Source organism: Pleurodeles waltl, chromosome 6 (assembly GCF_031143425.1).
Source record: "Pleurodeles waltl isolate 20211129_DDA chromosome 6, aPleWal1.hap1.20221129, whole genome shotgun sequence".
Classification (NCBI taxonomy): Eukaryota; Metazoa; Chordata; class Amphibia; order Caudata; family Salamandridae; genus Pleurodeles; species Pleurodeles waltl.
The window spans coordinates 315080276-315102694 of record NC_090445.1 but is presented as its reverse complement, the minus strand read 5'-3'; positions in this window follow the sequence as shown (position 1 = coordinate 315102694).

The following is a 22419-nucleotide window of genomic DNA, read 5'->3' as shown; positions in this document are numbered from 1 at the left end:
GGTGAGTGTTTGTGGGATCTGTGGTGCTTGTGTCTGGATGAGCTGCCCTTGGGTGTTGAGGTGTGTGCAGGCTGGTCAGATGGTGTGGATGGGATAGGCTGAGGACAAGGAGACAGAGACAGGCTGGAGGCAGTCAGAAGAGGGAGGCTGGAAACAGGGACAATGGCTGCCGTCAGTGCTGAGGCCAGAGCAGTGAACGATCGTTGATGGGCAGCCTCACCCGAATGAATGCCCTCCAGGTAGGCATTGCTCCGATGCACCTCCCTTTCTACCCCCTGGATGGCATTCAAAAAGGTAGTCTGCCCAACAATGAGCGTCCTCACAAGGTCAATGAGCTCCGCACTGAGGGCAGCAGGGGTGACAGGGGCAGGGGCTGAGGTGCCTGGGGTGAAGGAGACGCCCGCCTTCCTGGGCGAGCGGGCACGGAGCGTAGGCTGAGGGGCTGCAGGGAGGGCGGGGCTGGTGCGCGGGGTGGCGGCTGTACCTGTAGAGGCGGGGGTCCCGGATGTTTGCGCCACCGCTAGGGAGCACCCATCCGAGGACGTGTCTGTGTCGCTGCTCTCACCACCGGTCCCCGTTGTGGTGCTCCCCTCGCCCTCCGGATCACTGGTGCCCTCGGTGTCTGTTCCTGGGCCCACCGGGGCCTTGTGACTTGCAGCCCCCTCGTGCTCCGATGCCAAATCTCCTCCGCCTGATGATGCTAATGCACACATGCACAAGAAGATGAAGAAGAAGGGTGGGGGGAGAAAAAAGAAGACCAGGTTGAGTGCATGCAATGTCAACACCGTTGGCGGAGAGGACAGACACAGGAGCCTCATGCACTAAGCCGCGCATTCGGGGTACACTACTCAGTACTTCTGACTAAGATAACAGGTCAAGAGACGACAAACGCGCAGATGTGTGAGGCTGGACCATCAATAGCTGTACTTGTCACCCTACAGAGGTGGGGGCCGGGAGCACAGGGCCATGCCTAAGGGAGAGGACTACACTACAGAAAGCGCCCTGGCCTAATGTCACCCACAACCCTCCTCCCCCACCCAGACGCCTCCACTGCGCAGAAAGATAGCAGAATGTGCTGATACTCACCCCCTTGTGTCTGCTGTGATGCTCTCAAGCGCCCATCCAAATCAGGGTAGGCCACCGCCAGGATCCGGGACATCAGGGGGGTCAGGGTACGACTGGCACCCCTCCTAGGTTGGGAGGCCATCCCCAGCAGTGACTCGGCGGTCTTCCTGGTTCCGCGGCGGATGTCCTCCCACCTCTTGCGGCAGTGGGTGCCCTGTCTGACGTGGACCCCCAGGGCCCGGACTTCCTTGGCGATGGCACGCCAAATCTCGACTTTCTGATAGGCGCTGACCTATGTGACATGTACAGGGTGGGAAGGAAACATTCATCAACTTACTGCATGTTAGATGTGATTGGCCCCCCCTCCCCAACCTTGCCATATGGCACATGCTCTCATCTGTCGTGCGTTGCACTCCTCATTCGCCCCCCACCCCACCAACTTACATCCACCCCACTCCACACAGGCATCGCCCATTCCATGTGCACCCGGTGTACTTACCTGTTGGTCTGGAGGACCGTAGAGTAACGCATACTGGGGGAGGACCCCATCCACGAGCTTCTCCAACTCTTCAGACGTGAAGGCAGGGGCCCTTTCCCCAGTCGCAGCAGCCATTGTCACTTCCAGACCGAGGTCACAGCAGCACTTGCAGTATAGGTCCTCTCCTGTGGATGATCAGGTCTCGAGTGATTAGGCAGATAGAAAATGGCGGTCACGCCCGCGGCGGTGCGTACCGCGGTGGTGCGTACCGCTACCGCCGGCGCACCTCGTCATTGGCTCCTGAAACCCATAGGCTTCAATGTTAACCAATGCGGCTCCGTGTAGCGGTCTTCGACCGCCTACCGCCACGGTGTGCTCCGCCAGCACATTGACCTCACATCCCATTGTCCCACTTCACAGGTCAGGCAGCCACCATTTCAAGGGCCCACATGGCATAATTTCTACTGCGACACACAGGCCTAGGCCTTGCATTGCCACACATACACGCCTTTCAAAACATAGATAACTGTGTGCTATGCAAGCTGTGGTGAACGTACCAGTGATTGGCTTGACTCTGTGCTCCATGTTGTCATTCCTAGGCACCGTCCGCTGGGACTTGCGAGGAGAAGGATGAATCCTCGCGTGTACCGACCGCTGGTGGACCTGTCGACAATGGAAGAACGCCACATCATACTACGATACCGACTGGACCGTGCCACTATCCATGAACTGTGTGCCCAGCTGGAGCCAGCCCTGATGTCCCCCATCCGCCAACCCACAGGAATTCCCCCTCTGGTGCAGGTTCTGTCAGTCCTCCATTTTCTTGCAAGTGGCTCATTCCAGACAACAGTGGCCATGTCATCTGGAATGTCTCAGCCTATGTTTACCAAAGTTTTGTCTAGAGTGTTGTCTGCCCTGACGAAACACATGCGGAGTTACATTATATTCCCTGAGGAGGTTGATTTGGCCACTGTGAAGGGTGATTTTTATGCCCTCGGACATATTCCCAACATCATTGGTGCCATTGATGGGACCCATGTAGCCTTAGTCCCCCCAAAAGACGATGAGCAGGTGTACAGAAACAGGAAAAGTTACCATTCTATGAACGTCCAGGTGGTCTGTTTGGCTGACCAGTACATCTCCCATGTGAATGCCATGTTCCCTGGGTCAGTGCATGACGCGTATGTGATGCGTAATAGCAGCATCCCTTATGTGATGGAACAGCTACAGAGACAACGTGTGTGGCTAATAGGTGACTCTGGTTACCCCAACCTGCCTTGGCTATTGACCCCAGTGAGGAATCCCCGGACCAGGGCTGAGGAACGGTACAATGAGGCCCATGGGCGAACTAGGAAGATCATAGAAAGGACCTTTGGCCTCCTGAAGGCCAGATTTAGGTGCCTGCATATGACAGGGGGATCCCTGATGTACTCACCAAAGAAGGTGTGCCAGATCATCGTGGCCTGCTGTATGCTTCACAATCTGGCATTGCGACGTCAGGTGCCTTTCCTGCAGGAGGATGGTCCAGATGGTGGTGTTGAAGCAGCTGTGGAGCCTGCGGAGAGTGAAGAGGAGGAAGACTCAGAGGACGACACAGACAACAGGGACAGAGTTATCCAACAGTATTTTCAGTAGCACACAGGAAAGAATCACCCACGCCATTTTACTTTTCCTGAAAGCCTCCTGCTTCTCAACTTTGTCTATGACCCCCCAGTTCTTTTAAACTGATGTTTGATTTTCCCTTCCCTTTTCAGTGCTGTATGACCCACTGCGTGACTTCTGCTTGGTTAGCCCATGGACTAATGCTTATTGATCTCGGTATGTGTTCAGCACAAAGTTAACAGAACATAATTGATCGGTAATGTGTTATACATTTGTAAATAATACAGCCTGACTCCTGTTTGATTTCAGTGCATTGAGTGATTTATTTTTTGTGCTAGATAATGGTACATGATATAAACACGGTGATGGGTGGGGGTGGAGTAATGGCCATGGCAGAGTCCAGTTCTCAGTCTCACAGGTGCATTGTCCATATGCCTGTGGAAGGATGGAGCAGGGGCAGTTCAAGGTTGGACAGGGTGGCAATGTGGGACAGTGGGATGACTTCAGGGGGTGTCTCATGCTGGCGGGGGTCTTGACATCCTACTCTGTCGATTTTCTTGATCTCAGGCTCCTCTTGCGGGGTGGTTGTTCTTCAGCAGGAGGTGGGGTTCTGGTGGCCTGTCGTTGTGGTGGGGCCTCCTGTCCACTAGCGCCGGCGGACGTGGTAGGCTGTTCCTGGCTAGTGACAGGGGCCCTGTGTGGTGCCACATGGTCCCGCAACGTGTCTTCTATCCGGTTGAGGGCCTGGACTATGCTCCCCATAGCGGTAGAGATGTTGGTGAGTTGATTGGTGAACCCCATGTAGCGTTCCTCCTGCTGTGCCTGGATCTCCTGGAACCTGGCCAGTACCGTCGCCATCGTCTCTTGGGAGTGGTGGTAGGCTGCCATGATGGTGGTGAGGGCCTATTGGAGAGTGGGTTCCCTGGGCCTCTCCTCCCCCCCCTGTCGCACAGCAGCCCTCCGAGTTGCCCTGTTTCCCCCGGCCTCTGTCCCCTGGACGGTGTGCCCACTACCACTGCCCCCAGGTTCCTGTTGTTGTTGGGGTGGTGGGTTAGCCTGGGTGCCCTGTAGTGGCAGACACACCGCTGATTGACCTGTCCTAGAGACAGAGGCATGGGCCCGCTGGGTGGGAGCTGTGCTGTTGTTCCCAGAGGGGGTTGGGTCTGCTGTGGCCTGTGTGTGGGGAACCGACTGTCCAGAGGTCCCCGATGGTCCGGGCTGGTCATCAGGTTCCAGGTCGACAGAGCTGCTGTCATCACTGGGGGCCCCTTCCGGGGGGGGGATGGACATTTCTGGACCCTCCTGGCCGGTGTGTTGGCGTTCGGGTCCTGCATGGGGTAAGAGAGTATGGTTATTGTTTCTGTGTGTGCTATTGCGTGCCATTGATTGGTGCCCTTGTCCCCCAGTGCTGCCATTCCCTTGGGGGAGGTGTTGTGGGGGTGTTTTGGGGGGGGGGTATGTGCAGTGGTCATGCTTGGGTGATGGGTGTCCATAGTTTGTGGTGGCATGCAGGGGTTGGTGTTGGGTGGGTTGTGCTGGTGAGACATTCTCAGGGAGGATGTGTAATGGGGGGTTGGGGGTGAGGGTGGTGGTGGGGGTTAGCATGCTGGGGGGGGGCGAAGTAGTTGAGATTGTACTTACCAGAGTCCATTCCTCCGTGTACTCCAGCGAGGCCATCAGGATGCAGGATGTTTAGTACCTCTTGCTCCCATGCTGTGAATTCGGGTGGAGTGGGTGGGGGTCCCCCGCCAGTCTTCTGCACTGCGATGTTGTGTCGCGAGACCATTGAGCGCACCTTTCCCCTTAAGTCGTTCCAGCGTTTGCGGATGTCGTCTCGATTTCTGGGATGCTGTCCCACCGCGTTGACCCTGTCCACGATCCGCTGCCATAGCTCCGCCTTCCTGGCTATAGTGGTGTGCTGCACCTGTGAGCCGAAGAGCTGGGGTTCAACTCTTATGATTTCCTCCACCATGACCCGGAGTTCTTGGTCCGAAAAGCGTGGGTGCCTTTGGGGTGCCATGGGGTGGTGTGGATGAGGTGTGGGGTGGTGTATATGGTGATGAGTCTGTTGGTGTGTGGTGCTTTGTGCTTCTATGTGGTGTGTGTGATGGTGTAGTGTGCCTCTGTGTGATGTAGCTCTCTATTCTGTGATGTGTCTCTCTCTCCTTCGTCTCTGATCTTCGGTCGTAGGGGTTTGTGGGTGATGTGGGTGTGTGTTTTATAGTTGTATGGATGTGTGGGAGTGGTGTGTGTATGTGTATCAGGTGTGTGTATTTCAAATTGCCCAATGTGGCAGTGTTTTGGAGCTGTGTGTGTATTTTGACCGCGGCGGTGTGTACCGCCAATGGAATACCGCGGTTGTAAGACCGCCGCGTGGATTGGTGGGTCAGAATGGCATGGGCGTGTTTGTGTTGGCGTGGCGGTGGAGGTTTGGTCATCTCCAGTTTTCCGCGGCCCGCTGATGAGGCGGCCTTCCTTGGATGTCGGGTTTTTGGCGGATTCACAGTTGGTGGTCAGAATGACCATGGCGGTTTACCGCGGCCGCGGCGGTAGTATGGCGGAGTTCTGACCGGCGGTATAGGCCTTTTACCGCCAAGGTCAGAATGACCCCCATTATGTCGTGCTGCGACTTGGAAGAATGTACATTCATTCATGCAGCATTATTTCCTGGCGTTGGCGCAGCGGAGTGATGGAGCCATTGGACAAACTGTATTATGCCATTTATTTCAATAAGTTTTGCCTATTTTGGTTTCATGTGTTTGCTTATGTTTCTCTACATTTTTTAAGTGTACAGCGTGTCTATTTAATTGCAAATAGGTATTTTCCATATAGATTTCTATTTGTACTCATGCTATAAAAGGTATACAAATACAGTAACTGCTTGCTATTCTGATTCAAGCATGTGAATCAATGAAAGATCCAATACTGGAGAAGAAAATGAATTGCTTACATGTAACTGCAGTTCTCCAGTGTTGGTATCTATCATAGATTCAAATAGGACCCACCCACTTCCCCATAGAGGCTTTCTTTATGTCCCTTGGTAATACACCACACTTGTGTTGGAAAATAGGAGGGACTGGAGCCTCTGTGATGAGGGTTCTAGCGGGTGGTTTTGCCTGATTGGCTGGAGTTTGATTCTTTTTAAATGATGTAAATAAGCTGTTAAAGTAAATGTCCTGTAATACTGACTTCTATGTAGCTTTTCAATGCCGCTTTTTATTGTATTGTGGGACAATGATAGGGAATGATTCAAGCATGTGAATCTATGAAAGTTATCAATACCGGAGAACTGCAGTCACAGGTAAGTAACTCATTTTCTTATAATATAGCAAAGGTTTAACCTTTGATTTTTTTCTTTGAATATATGTGCGTTTGTGTGTGATCAAGTGTTCCCAAAAAGGACGGAAGCCAGAACGCCAGGCAAATAATATCCATTTTATACAAAGACTGGTGACACGTGTCAGCCTCAAAACCTGTGTCAAAGTGTGATAAAGTTTTCATAGCCGCAACACATCACCAGCCTTTGAATTTAGTGATTATTAATTTCCTGGAGAGTGGTTGTGTCCTTTTTTTGGGAACCTTTGGTGATTTATATCAGGTTCTTCACCTGTTGCAGGGCACTGGCACTGTGATCTGTCAGTGGCTACTTTCTGCAGAACATTTACTTTGCATACATAGGCATGTATGTTTATAGATATTCACACACAGCTATAGCCCAAACCCCTGAATGGATTTACACCAAATTTGTCAGAAAGCTAGATTGTGGTCCGGAAAGAGTACTTTTTCAGTTTTGGTTTTAATCGTTTCAGTAGTTTTTGCGCAATTAATGCTCAAATAATGGTATATTTCACGCTGCAGATCCTTCGCAATTGATTCAGAGACCCGAGAGCCATATCTCGTATTGTGATTAGTGGGCTGCAACCTTAAGAGCAAGTTGCGGCTGCCATCTTTGCAATGGGAAACTCGGTACCCGTGTTCTTTTTTTTAAGCTTTATTTTCCATTTTTCCAAAAAGACAAACAGAAAGCAGAGATACTTAAGACACACATTGCGCACCTACGATCACAGAAATACATACCAACATATACGATAATGCAGAAAAAAGAAAAGGTACATTATGTATATGTGGGTCACCAAGGGGAACATCATAAACGAGATATAAAGAAGAAACAGGGACACAGGCGGCAGGATGTTCATGCACAGATAATAAGGAACAATCACCCGTGGGTTACAGTTTGAGCCATGGGCACTGGGACTTAGCTATCGTCACCATCAAAGACAGCATTGTCTAGAGTTAGCAAACAATCATGTAAGGTTTGTCAAATGTGTTTAGGACTGGAAGCTGGAGGCTGTAGTGTGGCATAGGTTTTGTTGGTGGAGTCACAGTAAATCATGTCCTTTATCCATTGATCTTTGGTGGGGGTTCCACAACATCCCCAACCAACATAGAGGTATCCAACGCTTTTCCAGCAACAGCGCAATGGCAGTAAAGCACCTGATACTAAGAGGGAATGGCTTGACATATCCCAACAGGGCCAGTAAGTGATTGAGGTCAACAGTGAACTGTGTCATTTATGAGATCACGGCAAGAATCTGTACCCAATAAATTTGAATAACATGTCAGTTCCATGTCAGGTGTACAAAGTCTGCGCGATCAGCACCACGTTTTGGACATTTGTGTGAGTGCGTGGGATCAATTTTTGCCAGGACTTGCAGAGTAGTGTATGCGTGGTGTAGGAACATATAATGAAGCAGTTTATGCCTGTGGTTGCGAGAGACAAGTTTTGTTTGTGTGCAGCAGAAACACCACACTTTGGTATGGGGTGCCTTAAATTGTGCTGCCCTGGCCCTCTCAAATTCCACCAATTTTAAAGCCAGGCTGACTGGTAAAGTTGGGAAAGTAGCCGAGACCCATTTGTGAATGTGACCACCAGTGTCAAGGGGGGAAGTCGTCAGGCTCCACCGGGTAGGATGGTAAGCTGTCACTCAACATACCATGTAAGCTTCCAAGGACGGAATGATCCATGTGGATGAAGACCTCTGTGGTTGTGAGTAATAACTTGTCCATCCAGAAAAAGATCATACATTGTGTATAAGTGGTGTGTCCTGAGAGTGCGTTGTACCAGTCATTCTTGGGTCAGGGTTAATCAAGGGTATAGGTTACTGGCAGACCTGGGAAATAAAGAAACCCACTCACTAGATATGTGTGAAACTTTGTCCATACCTAGCTGGTAGTGGAGAGTGCTTGGATGTCTGTGGGGTTCCATGTCAGACCCAGCAGCAGGATAGAGGGGAGAGGAATGTGCCCCGCTTGGTCTTGTTCTGGCTTCAAATATAGTAGTCGAGCATCAGGGCAGTACCAATAATAGGAGAAGTGTCATTGTGACACCAGATAATATAATTGGAAATCTGGCACTTCAAAGCCTCCTCTTTGATATGTTAGTGTCAAAATCTCCCAGCAGATCCTGGGCTGTCGACCCACTCAGGTCAGACAAACAAAGAAACTCAGCAGATGAGGGTTCTAACGGGTCAGGTGAAGAAAACATCTCCACAGAGTAGCAAAACAGCTGTTAGTTAAAGGAATTGGGTTGTTCAATAAGAAATTAAAAAAAAGGTGGACAACTATTTTAATGATGGCAATGCACCTAGCGATAGATAACACTTGGTGCCCATGTTCACCTAATATTTACAAAAAAGATAGACGGGGTAGGGTGACCCCTGGATTGTTTGAGGTTGGGGGGTTGAAAAGGGACCCCTTCTGCAGTTATAGCTGTTAAAGAAATTATATTTTGATTGTACGTAGGATTTACGGAGCCATCGCAGTGTTCATCACGGCCCCTGAGAGTTCACAATGGATCCGCAAATATGTGCAAATATTTTTTTAAAGATATATCCACAGGCACTCATACAACCACACAGTTCCATACTCACACAGCACACTCAAACACATATAGATATATGTACAGAACTTCACACACATATACTCACCCATTCATCCACACAGATACACCCATACATTGTAACACACACTCACACACATAGATGTGTACCATCCTTGTGGGGAATATGTGTGGACACCTGCCCTGTCGGGACTAACCTTTGCTAATGTTTTTAAAATATACCAATAACAGAAAAATGCTAGGAAACAATTCATAATACAGGAATCTGCTTCAAATTTGCAACTATGTTGTAATTTAATCACATGCACAGAACCATCCTTGTAGGGACTTGAACGTGTCTTACCATCCTTGTGGGGTCTTCCTCCATAGTAATCATGTGTGTTGGAATACAGTCATGGGCACATAGCTAAATGTTTATTTTATCAGTAGTGTACACAATTAACATCATAATCTATTCATAATTGAATTGTACATATATTAGGGGTACATAATAGATGCATCAGAATATATAATATATCAAGATTGCAGAAGGTAAATTAAAACTGCATATACCTTTTTGCTTTGCTTTCAAAGTCTTAGGAGATAAGGGACTAACACTTGGACAAACTAAATGATGAAATCAAGCAATATGGTCAAGTAGAATGTAGAGTGATCACTTTTATTTATTGCAAAGTATGTATTAGACGACATCTCCCTAGGAATAGCATGTGATGTAAATGTCTTCCTAGGGATTGTGTGTGATGCTACCCACAGAAGTCATATGTGATCATAATAGGATTATTGTCTTTTCACAGATGCTGTCTAAAACCATGATGAAAGAGCCCCATATAGGTAGCATGTAAAGATAATGATTTTCAAGCCCGACAGTGATAATGTGTGATTATAGCAATATTCAAGCTCCCACAGAGATAGTGTGTGGTTAATGGGATGATCAAGTACTTACTGGGATGTTTACGTCCCCACAGGGATAGTGTGTGGTTACTGAGATGTTCAAGACCTCATAGATATGGTGTGTGAAAGTAAGCATGTTCAAGTCTCCACACAGTGTGTGAAGAGAATGTTCAAGTCTCCATACAGACACTGTGTAAAGATAATGATGCTCAGGTCCCCATTGAGATAGTGTGCAGTTATAGGCATGTTCCATCCTCCTCAAAATGTGTGATTACAGTGGTGTTCATGTTGCTACTGACAGTGTTTAGAGAATATCATGGTCAAGTCTATTCAGTGATAGTGTGTAAAAGTAAGGATATTCAAGTGCCCGCAGAGATAGGGTGTGATTATATTAATGTTGAAATCCCTGCAGAGATAGTGTGTGATTGCATCAATGTTCAAGTCCCCACGGAGATAGTGTGTGATTATAGTGATTTTCAAGACCTGCAGAGATAGTTTGTGATTATAGCAATGTTAAAGTGCCCGTAGAGATACTGTGTGATTACTTGGATGTTCTATTGGGACATTCACAGTCTCAGAGAGATGGTATGTGAAGGTAAGCATGTTCAAGTCCCTACAAATATATTGTGTGAAGATAATGTTCAAGTCCCCACACAGATGGTGTGTGAAGATAATGATGCTCAAGTCCCCACAGAGATAGTGTGTAATCATAGGCATGTTCAAGCCACATAGGGCCTGATTCTGACCCTGGCGGCCGGTGACCGCCAGGGTCACCGGCCACGGGAGCACCGCCGACAGACCGGCGGTGCTCCGAAGGGCATTCTGACCGCGGCGGTTCAGCCGCGGTCAGAAAGGGTAAACCGGCGGTCTCCCGCCGGTTTACCGCTGCCCTTCTGAATCCTCCATGGCGGCGGAGCGCGCTCCGCCGCCATGGGGATTCAGACACCCCCTACCGCCATCCTGTTCATGGCGGGAAACCCGTCATGAACAGGATGGCGGTAGGGGGTGCCGCGGGGCCCCTGGGGGCCCCTGCAGTGCCCATGCCAATGGCATGGGCACTGCAGGGGCCCCTGTAAGAGGGCCCCGCAAAGTATTTCAGTGTCTGCTACGCAGACACTGAAATACGCGACGGGTGCCACTGCACCCGTCGCACCTTCCCACTACGCCGGCTCAATTCTGAGCCGGCGTCCTCGTGGGAAGGTTGATTTGCCCTGGGCTGGCGGGCGGCCTTTTGGCGGCCGCCCGCCAGCCCAGGGCAAATCTCAGAATCACTGCAGCGGTCTTTCGACCGCGGTGCGGTGTTCTGACGGGGTTACTTTGGCGGGCGGCCTCCGCCGCCCGCCAAAGTAAGAATGACCCCCATAGTGTGTGATTGTAGTTGTGTTTAGGCCCCTATCAACAGAGATTATCATGGTAAACTCCATACAATGATAGTGTGTAAAGGTAAGGATATTCAAGATTTCACCTACATAGTGAGTGATTATAGACATGTCCAAGCCTCCACATCATGTGCCATAGTGGCGTTCAAACCCCCAGTTTGATAGTATGCGATAGTGTGCAAAGATAATAATGCTCAATTTCTCCGACTGATGGAGTATAAAATGAATGTGTGTCACCAAACATATAGGCCCTCATTATGACATTGGCGGTAAATCTCACTTACAGCCACGCTGACGGCCGCCAACTTACCGCACTACGGCAGATATCCGTTCACCATAATATGACACACACACACCAATCCGATAGAATTCAGCCACACACACAAATCCGCCAGACCAAACGTCAGTGATAAACTGGAGGTATCAAAACGCACACCGTTACGCCAGAAGAACAACGCCCACCACATAATGACCCACGAATCACCACGGCGGACATTCAACAGCGGTAAACAATTGGCTGTACATACCGCTGCGCTCAAAATTGACATCCACAAACATAACAACTCCACATTGTACAATTCAAACAACACACACCTGACATCCATACACACACCGCACCCACCCCACCATAAAACACACACCCACATTACCCACAACCCCTTACAAATACAAATCATTGGCATGAGACTGACACCAAGACCACTGACACAACTAGAGCCACACACTATTCACACCTATACACCACTCACGCAGTCCACATCACACACCCCAACACATTACCCAACACACCCTCAGCAACACACCTCACAGAACACCCATGGCACCACAAAGACACTCTTGTTTCACCGGAAAGGAGCTAAGGGTCATGGTGGAGGAAATTGTCAGGGTAGAGCCACAGCTATTTGGAGCACAGGTGCAGCAGATATCAATAGCCAGGAAGATGGAGCTATGGCGGAGAATCATGGACAGGGTCAATGCCGTGGGACAGCACCCAAGAATCAGGGATGACATCAGGAAGAGGTGGAACGACCTACGGGGAAGGTACGTTCCATTGCAGCAAGACACCAGCTCACTGTACAGAGGACTGGCGGTGGATCCCTCCCGACAACTTACAACATGGGAGGAGCAAGTCTTGGCAATCATGCATCCTGAGGGCCTGGCCGGAGTAGGAGGAGGACTAGACTCTGGTAAGTCAACTGTTTACTACTTCTAGCCCCCTACCTGCATGCCATCACACACACCCACCCTTACCCTCACTCCCATGACTCCACCACCTCCCACACCACCCACCATCACATCTCACGCATCCCAATGCCAAGCCCTGCATGCCATACCACTGCATGGACATCACTCACAGCTCTGCATGGACACCTATCACTAAAGCATGCACACTAGAGACAATCAGCTATCCTACCACATACCAACATTCACAAGTGAAAACTGCCAGGGCAAATACAACCAAAGAGGGCAAGCCACGGATGCACCATATGTCAGACACAGAAACAATAACACAGCATTTATATCCCCTCAGGGACCCCAGCCAATGTCAGCGGAGAGGAGGTGCCAGCAATATCCAGTCCCCCCACAGAAGAGGCCTACAGTGATGACAGCAACTCTGGTCTTCAGGATCTGGATGACTAACTGGGTCCATCAGTGACCTCTGGACGGTCAGTTACCCAGGCACAGTCACACACCACCAAAGACCCTCCCCAATCAGGAAACACCACCACAGCACCCACCCAGCGTACCCATACCTCTGTCCCCAGGACACGTCAATCAGCAGTGTGCCCACCGCTAGAGGGACCCCAGGACACACCTCATACCCAAGACAGTCAGGGACCTGGGGTCAATGGCAGGGGGCATACGGTTCAGAGGACAGAGGCACAGGACAACAGGGACACTGGGAGGACTGCTGTGTGCCAGGGGGAGGACAGGCCCAGGCAACCGACTCTCCAGGAGGCACTCGCTGAGATCCTGGGAGCCTGTCAACATTCCCAGGACACGATGGGCCAGATCTTGGACAACGTGCAGGAGAACAGGTGACTGCGGGAGGGACAGAACCAGGGGATCAGGGAGGGCTTGCAGACCATCAACACCACGCTGGTCTCCATAGCAGGGGTGCTGGCAGACCTGGCCAACATAATGAGGGAGGCAGTCTCACACCAACTGGCACCTGCCACTAGCCAGACATCTGAACTGCCTTCCACCTCCGCTGTGGACAGGAGGCCCCGCCACAAGACTCACAGGCCACCAGCACCCCTCCCCCTGCAGAAGGTGAACCACCCCGCAAATGTTCCCGGCGATCCAGACTGAAGCCAGAGACACTTGCAAAGACCCCCGTCAGGAAATGAGACTCTCCTGATTGTCACACTTGTGTCCCACTCAGTCACCCTGTCCACCTTGAACTGCCATTGCTCCCCTTCCCTTGGACAATGCACCTTTGCTACGAACAGACTGGAACAATACCCTGGACTTTCCTCCATTATCTACCCAGCCCATTGCACTTGCCCCTCTGTTTTCTAAGCACTTCAATAAACACCCTTTGAAAAAATAGACGTATTGAATATGTCACATTTTTCAAATATGTATTCCTTTCACCAGGTTCAAACAATGCAATTCAACTGTGCAGTAAATGCGCATATGTTAATGACCTATAGCTGGCTGTAGTGTTCACACCAGGAACTATTGTGAGGCACCATCATCTGTAAAATGAATTGCCAAAGGGTACAGTAAGTGAGCATGGAGGTGGGAAATAACAGCATGCCAGTGCCACAGATATGAGAAATAATTACAATGAAATGTGAAGTAACACTGTCTTACCTGTGTGTCATTGCAAGTTCTGTCTGATGACTACTGTTCTGTTGTCCTCATCCTCATCCTCTGCCTCATCATCCTCATTGTCTACAGGGTCCACTGCTGCCACACAGGCATCTCCAGCCTCCTCCTCCTGCAGAAAAGGCACATAGCTTCTCAAGGCAAGGTTGTGCAGCACGCAGCATGCCACTGTTTTTTGGCAGACCTTCTTGGGTGAGTAGCACAGGGATCCACCTGTTAGATGGAGGCACCGGAACCTGGCCTTCAGGAGGCCAAAGGTACGTTCTATAATCCTCCTGGTTCGCCCATGTGCCTCATTGTATCGTTCTTCTGCCCTTGTCCTGGCATCCCTCAGAAGGGTCAGCAGCCAAGATAGGTTGGGGTAACCAGAGTCACCTGCAAATACTGAGGGACAACTTTTAGCCACACACTATCCCATATGGCCCAGACTATACTCATACACCAATATATACTGGATGGGGACCAGGGCTCACCTATGAGCCACACCCTGTGCCTCTGCAGTTGGGCCATCACATTTGGGATGCTGCTATTCCTCAGGACAAAGGCATCATGCACCAACCCTGGATACTTAGCATTGACGTGGGAGATGTATTGGCCTGCCAAGCACACCATCTGTACATTCATAGAGTGGAAACTCTTACAATTTCTGTACACCTGTTCATTTTGACAGGACAAATGCAATATGTGTACCATCAATCGCCCCTATTATGTTGGGGATATGCCCCATTGCATAGAAGTCTGCCTTCACTGTGGCCAAATCCTCAACCTGGGGGAAAACAATGTAGTTGCACGTTTGTTTTATCAGGGCAGACAACACTCTTGTCAGCACTATTGAGAATATTGGCTGGGAAAGAAACTGTTGCCAGGAAATGGAGCACTGATAGAACTGAACAATGGGGCTACAACAGAACATTGCATGCTGTTAATATATAATGGGTCAGTGTGAATTGTCCAGTATGTCCAAATTTAAACAGTGATGCAGCAATTATCCAGGGCTTGACCCCCCACCCCTGAAATGTCGTCCGCCTGTCCTGTGTGGAGGGACAGGTGGAAGTGAGGTAATTCCGCTGACGTTGTGCGCTGTTGCGGGAGGCGGTTGGGAACAGCCGTGCAACTCCTCATTGGGTAACATTGGGCCCTATGGGTTATAGTGGTCAATGGTGATCTATGCTGGCGGTGACGGTATGCACCGCTGCGAACGTGACCACCATTTTCTATCTGATTCCTCACTTGCTACCTGACCTTCAACAGGAGAGGACCTACACTACATGTGCTGCTGTGACCTGTTTCTGGAACCTACCATGGCCCGTGTGACTGGGGAAAGAGACCCTGCCTTCACTTCAGCAGAATTGGAGAGACTGGTGGATGGGGTAATACCCCAGTAGGGACTGCTGTTTGGGCCTCCAGACCAACAGGTGAGTACACAGTGGGCACGATACATGTGGCATGAATGCATAGAGTGGTGTGTGTGAAGGCCTTGTGTAAGGGGGTTGGCGGATGTCCTCTTTGCTGTGTACAGCTTAAGTTCTGTGCCATGTGTGTGGAAATGGTTCTGTGAAGGGGTATGGTGGGCCATAAGTGTAACAGGCAGGACTGTCTGACTAATACTATTTTCCTGTGTGTATTTTCTCTGCAGGTCAGCACTCATCAAAAGAAGGGTATATGGCATGTGGCCCCTGGGGGTCTACTGCAGGCGGAGCACCCACTGTCGGAAACGGTGGGAGGACCTGAGACGCTGGGCATGGAAGACGGTGGAGGCCCAGCTGGGGTTGGACTCCCAATGAGGAAGGGGTACCCATTGAACCCTGACAGCCTGCATACTGGTGGTGGCATATCCAGAGCAGGATGGGCGCTTGAGGGCATCACAGCAGCCACAAGGGGGTGAGTACAGTGCCCATCATTACTACCAATGCCTGGTGGGGAGGTATCCAGGTGGTAGATGTGTGTCAGTGGCCAGGCCTGGCATTGCAGTGTAGGTCCCCTGGTGGCAAGGGTGCAGAAGGGCAAATTTAGCTACCTAGCTCGAAGGCATCCACTACTGGTCAGGGTTGCGTGTGTCGCATGTGTGCTGGATTTGCTGGTGTGTGTCCCTCCCCATGCCTTGGTGGCTAGCAACATCACTAGTAGTGCAAGGTATAGTGTGTAGACCTGTTCCCTGTGTGTCAAGGTGCTGTGTACGCCAACAGTGGTGTTGGTGTGGCCATTGACCAAGTGTATCCTTTGTCTCTCCCGCCCTTATTGTTTTGTCACCCTTTCCTTATGTGCATTAGCATAATCTGGCGGAGGAGCAGAGGCACTGGCGACGGAGGGAGCTGCATCCCACAGGACCCAGGAGGCAGAGTCCACCGACTCTGAGGGCACCAGTGGGATGGAGGGTGAGGGGAGCACCACGGCAGAGACTGGAAGGGACAGTTCAGACACAGATACCTCCTCCGATGGAAGCTCCCTGGTGGTGGCGGACACCTCTGTGACCACCCCAGCTACAGGTACATCCGCCACCCCGTACCAGCACCGCCCTCCCAGCAGCCCCTCATCGAGTTGCCCATGCCCGCTCACCCAAGAGGGTGGGCATCACCTGCTCCCCAGGCACCTCAGGCCTTGCCCCAGTGAGCCCTGCTGCCCTGAGGAGCCTATTGACCTCCTGTGATCCATCTCTGTAGGGCAGTCAACCATTGTGAATGCCATACAGGGGCTGGCAGCCCAGATGCAACAGAGTAATGCATTCCTGGAGGGCATTTACACTGGCTTGGCGGCCAGACAGAGATCAATCCAGGCTCTTGCCACCTCTCTGATGGCAGCCATTGTCCCTGTTTTCACCCCTCTCTCCAACTTCCTCTTCCCAATCCCATTCTCCTAAAACCACCAACCTATCCCAAGCACACATGCTGACGAGTGTGCACACAAGACAACACACAAGAGTGGTTCAGGCTAACACAAGCACCACACTTCATCTCACAGGCACTCACACCAGCACCATCCAGATGCAGACATACCAACATCCACAATTTCCACTGTGTCCCCCTCCTCCTCCTCCTCCCTCACCTCCATCCCAGTTCCGTCTACACTCACACCTGCATGCACTACTCCATCATCCACTACCAGCATCACCACCACACCTAGCAGAACACACACCTCACTGGCAGACACCTCCACAACAGCCATGCACACGTCCCCTGTGTCCTCTCCCACTGTGTTTGCCCCCCCTCCTAAGGTACACAAACGCAAGCACTCAGACACCCAACAGCCATCCACCTCACAACAGTATCCAGCCCATGCACTTGCACCCAAAGTCAGCAGACACCTCCTACAACCACTCCCTCTTCCTCCACTCCCAAACCTTCTCCCTCTTCCTGCCCCAGTGTCCCTAAAAAGCTTTTCCTGTCCACCATTGACCTCTTCCCTCCCTCCCCCCATCCTGCACGTAGGGCCAGGGTGGCAAAAACCCAGCCAAGCAACACAGCCACCCAGTCCATGGGCCCATTCGTGACCATACCCACTCGTGGTGGGAAAGGATCCAGGGCACATGACATGTCCTGAGGGTAAAGGAGCCTGCACCAGGCAGCCTCAAGGAAAAGGAACCTGCCACAGCTGCTGCCAGGAAGACTAAGGAGCCTGCCTCAGTTGCTGCCAGGAAGACAAAGGAGCCTGCCCCAGCTGCTGCCAGGAAGACAAAGGGGCCTGCCCCAGCTGCTGCCAGGAAGACTAAGGAGCCTGTCCCCGCTCCTGCCAGGAAGACTAAGGAGCCTGCCCCAGCTGCTGTCAGGAAGACTAATGAGCCTGCCCCAGCTGCTGTCAGGAAGACTAAGGAGCCTGCCCCAGCTGCCAGGAAGAGCAAGGAGCCAGCACCATCAGGCAGAAAGGGCAAGGGGACTGGGGCAGGAACTGTGACAGTGCCCCCAGCACCAACCATGGTTGTGCAGCTGTCCGAGGCTGCAGGGGATGGGCAGGAGCCTTCCCCCACAAGCAGCACCGCCACCTCCAGTGGGCAGCTATCTGACTCTGTAGGGGATGGGAAGGTGCCTCCCCCCACCAGCAGCACCAGCACCATTGAGCAGCTGTCACCGCCGGCGGACGGTATGTAATCCTGCCTCTATGGGCTGCTGTGCGGGCTGACCCCTGCAAATACAATGGGTATGACACCCACCTGAGAGACGGTTACCATGCACTTCCCAGGATCAAGAGCACAGGGCACAATGCCCCCTCCAGAACCAGTGGGTAAGACACCCACCTACCCCAGGATCAAGGGGACAGGTCCGAGGCCCCCTCCAGAACCAGTGGGCAAATCACCCACTTGAGAGACTGTGGCCTTGCACTCCCCAGGACAAGCACAGGGCATGTTGCCCCCTCCAGAGCATGAAGACAAGTCACCCACCTGAGAGCCTATGGCCTTGCACTCCCCAGGACCAAGCACAGGGCATGTTGCCCCCTCCAGAGCATGTGGGCAAGTCACCCACCTGAGAGACTGTGGCCTTGCACTCCCCAGGACAAAGCACGGGGCATTTTGCCCCCTCCAGGACCAGTGGTGTTGTTCCATCTTCTGGCTAAGGTGCCCCCCATCCCCTGTCCCCCTGAGATGCCTGCCTATTTGCCAGCTGATGCCCCTGCAGTGTTCTCTCCTTGTTGATGCAGGTGACAAGTGGGGCCTTGGAACTTGGCCTGTGGCCATGTGGCCCACGCTAACTGATGGCTGGGCAGTGTCCCTTGAACTGTACATTTGTAGATATCTGTTACATTGGCTAAATTTTTATTTGTACTGTGTTGATCTTATTCCACTCAATTTGTTTTGTCTTTGCATTATTCAGCCGATTTAGGGGGAATTAATCTTGTGCATTTGGTTGTGTGTATGGGGTGTGTATGTCGGGTGTGTTTGGTGTGTGTGTGTGTGTGTCACTCTCTTTTTCCTCCCTCCCTCCCTTGTGTGCTAGGCGTCTGTACTCACCATCGTCATCTTCGCCGTCATTGGTGTTCGTGGTGGAGCAGCACATAGAAGAGCATGAGGAAGACATGCAGCTCGGGCTCCATCGTGGCGTGGTTGTTCCCTGTGTCTCCAATGGTGAGTCCTTTCACTTCTGTGCAGTGTTTCCACCAGGCTTTTGATGTCGTTGGTACCGCCCTGGACAAGGTGGCGGATTGGCATGCCTTAATACGGTGGGCGAAACATTGACTTCCGCCTGGCTGTAGGCGGCTACCGCTGTGGTGCCTGTTGTTTCCGCCCTGGCAGTCGGTGTGGTAAAGTGGCTGTGTCTATGGGAGTTCTCACCACCATGGTCATAATTTGGCAGTACTTACTGCCAGCCTGTTGGCGGTATTACCGCCACTTTTACACCGACCGCCAGGGTTGTAATGAGGGTCAATATGTCCAGACATCTTAAATCTATATAAATATGCAATACAGAGGTCTTCAAAGCAGGTAAAACATTCAGAAATGCAATTAAGATGTATTTAATGGCAGTTCATACTGATAATAATCTGATAAAGGGGAGGCAAATGAGTGTTGCAATTCTGAAAAGGATCAAATGTATCATATTGACAAATAACATGTAAATAACATATTCCAGCATTTTTCCACTCCCCCCAGATTTTAATATTATCACTAAATTTAATTGAAGCGTTATACCACAAGGATTTTTTCTGCTGTGGTAGCTAAAGAAAACAAAGTATCTAACTGAAGAAGTGTTGTTTTTGCGGTTCTTCTCATGGTAGAAGATTTAATAATTATATTCGCATTTGACTTAGATTGCAAAGCAGGTAAATTAAATCATTTTGCCAAACTCTGTTCAATTCAAATCCAATCAGGATAAAATAATGCTATATTATCCTGGTCCAAGCAAACATACAAAAGTGACGGTACCTTGCTTCAGTACAGTAACGCAGTACATATATTCTTTGTCAAGTACAGGAGACTAGTTACTCCAAGAATCCACTCCTATCAAATGAAAGCTGAGACACGTAGCACATTTGGCACAGGTGTTTGTGGGCACAGAAGCTCAAAAGAACTTGGTAGGGTGCAAAATAGATTCTTACGTCATCTTCTCTGTCTGGGGCTTGGGACCCTAATGGATTAGTTCATGCTCGAACTGGCATGAAGTCAATCAAATCACTCCTGGCTCTTAAACCAGTTTTATGCTGGGTGCGAATCTGGACATATCCTGATTTGGAAATTCATTGAAAAGCCACTTGTGAATTATGGAGAAGTGAGAAAATGAAATGTGTAGCCTGGTATGAACATATTGTTAGATGTGCAAATTGTTAGAACAACCCAGAGGCAATGACCCTGGCCACAGGGCAGTTAATCAAGGTATTATAATGGGAGTACATCAGCTCAGCAGCAGGAGGCCACTTGCTTACTCAATTTTTAACAATTAAACCAACTGCATTATTTGAAAGTTTATATTGACATTTTATTTCCAGTTATGAAAAGATCACTCTATATGAAATTTCGCCTGGTTATCTTACTGATCAAAACAAATACCAAAAGATGGCACAGAAGCAAGGCAGCCTCTACTAAATGCAATTGCAAAGAAGGAGGAGAAGAAATTATTTATAATGAAAATTGGGTGTCAGGTCTCATGCCCAGCGCTCCAGTCTCTATCTCTCTCTCTCTCTCTCTCTCTCTCTCTCTATATATATATATATATATATATATATATATATATATATATATATATCTATACTGGGCTGTCATATAAGGATACATTTGTTTAATATAAAAATGTCTATTTTCATCTGATAAGCCTATAATGATAGTCTTATTCATGATCAGTTACTACCAGACAAAAACTAAACAAATACCTTTGGGGACTATGTGCCAGATGTACAAAGCTTTTTTTTTGCGTGCAAATGGCTGATTCACAGAATCAGGCCTTTTGCACACATTAAAGTATTTTAGTATGTACAAATGCTATTTTGCAATTCGGTAATCTATTTACTGAATCGCAAAATAGGTTTGCGAGTTGCACTTAGAAAGGGGCGTGCTAAAGGCATCCATTCCTAATTGCGAGTCACACTGGTGAGATTGTTTTGTGACCGTGAATGCAGTCGCAAAACAATAGCAGTTAGCACCAATTTCAAAGTGGTGTTAACATATTCGCAAATGGGAAGGGATCCCAAGGGACCCCTTCCCCTTTGTGAATGCTTGCAAAAATGTTTTTTAAGAGCAGGTCTTGGTTGGTCTATTTGCAACCCACTGGGAATTGCAAAGGAAACTTAATGGAGTTTCATGCATTTGGAATTGAGATTTCCTAATTGTGATTCGCATGGGATCACAATTATGAAATCACAATTCCAGAGGTTCCTACATGTGGCCCTTAACCTCAAAATTCACCACATAACATACCTAGCATAATAAAATTAGAAAATTACTAACATAATAGAAAATGAATTACTAACTACCACCTTTTTGCAAAAAGACTTTTCATTACATAAGTCGGGAAACACGTGTTGACTGTATTTGTGATTGGTATTGTGTGAATAATAAAGGAAGAGAAAAAACCCGGCTTCATTTTATGTTGTTTTGTGCCAATTCTTTATTTGCATGGAAAAAATATCTTCAGCTGCTATTCATTAAGCACAACATAAAGAACTGCAAAACAGCCATAAGTGTTTGGACCTGATTTAGATTTCGGAGGATGGGTTACTCCATCACAAACGTGATGTATATCCTGTCCGCCATATAACGATTCTCATAGGATATAATGGCATCATAATTCAGCAGACGGGATATCTGCCAAACTCTAAACTAGACCCTCTGCATGCCGATAGCTAGTCTGCCTATAGATCAGTAGCTGAATATATTTATGCTGTTTGGAGATTAATAATTTGTTGTAAGAAATTTAAAAAATAAACAGACTGTAGTAAAAATTAAACTTAAAAATATCGCAGAGCATAGAGTTCAAGCAGAAACTGCACTGCCGTTCGTTGTTAGAAACCAGTTTAGGGATAACCCATACAGCAAGGTGAAAGCTTCACTTAAGGACATAATGGAATAAGAGACATGAAAGTGTTTTCATTTAAAGGTCAACTCATGTCTAACAGACCCACAAGCATTTATGCCATCTGCACATGAGTCCCCCAGCACACTCTCCATGCCTACAAACAGATTGTGGCCTGATAAGACAGTGGGTACATAATTGAATTAGCCCAGTACTCCCAGGAGCATGATTACACAATGGGTGCAGGGAAGAGACAAGATTTTGAGCACACTGAGGTCTGAGACACACAATGGCCCCAGCAGACATTTACCACGAAGCATGCACACATTCGTGGGTCAA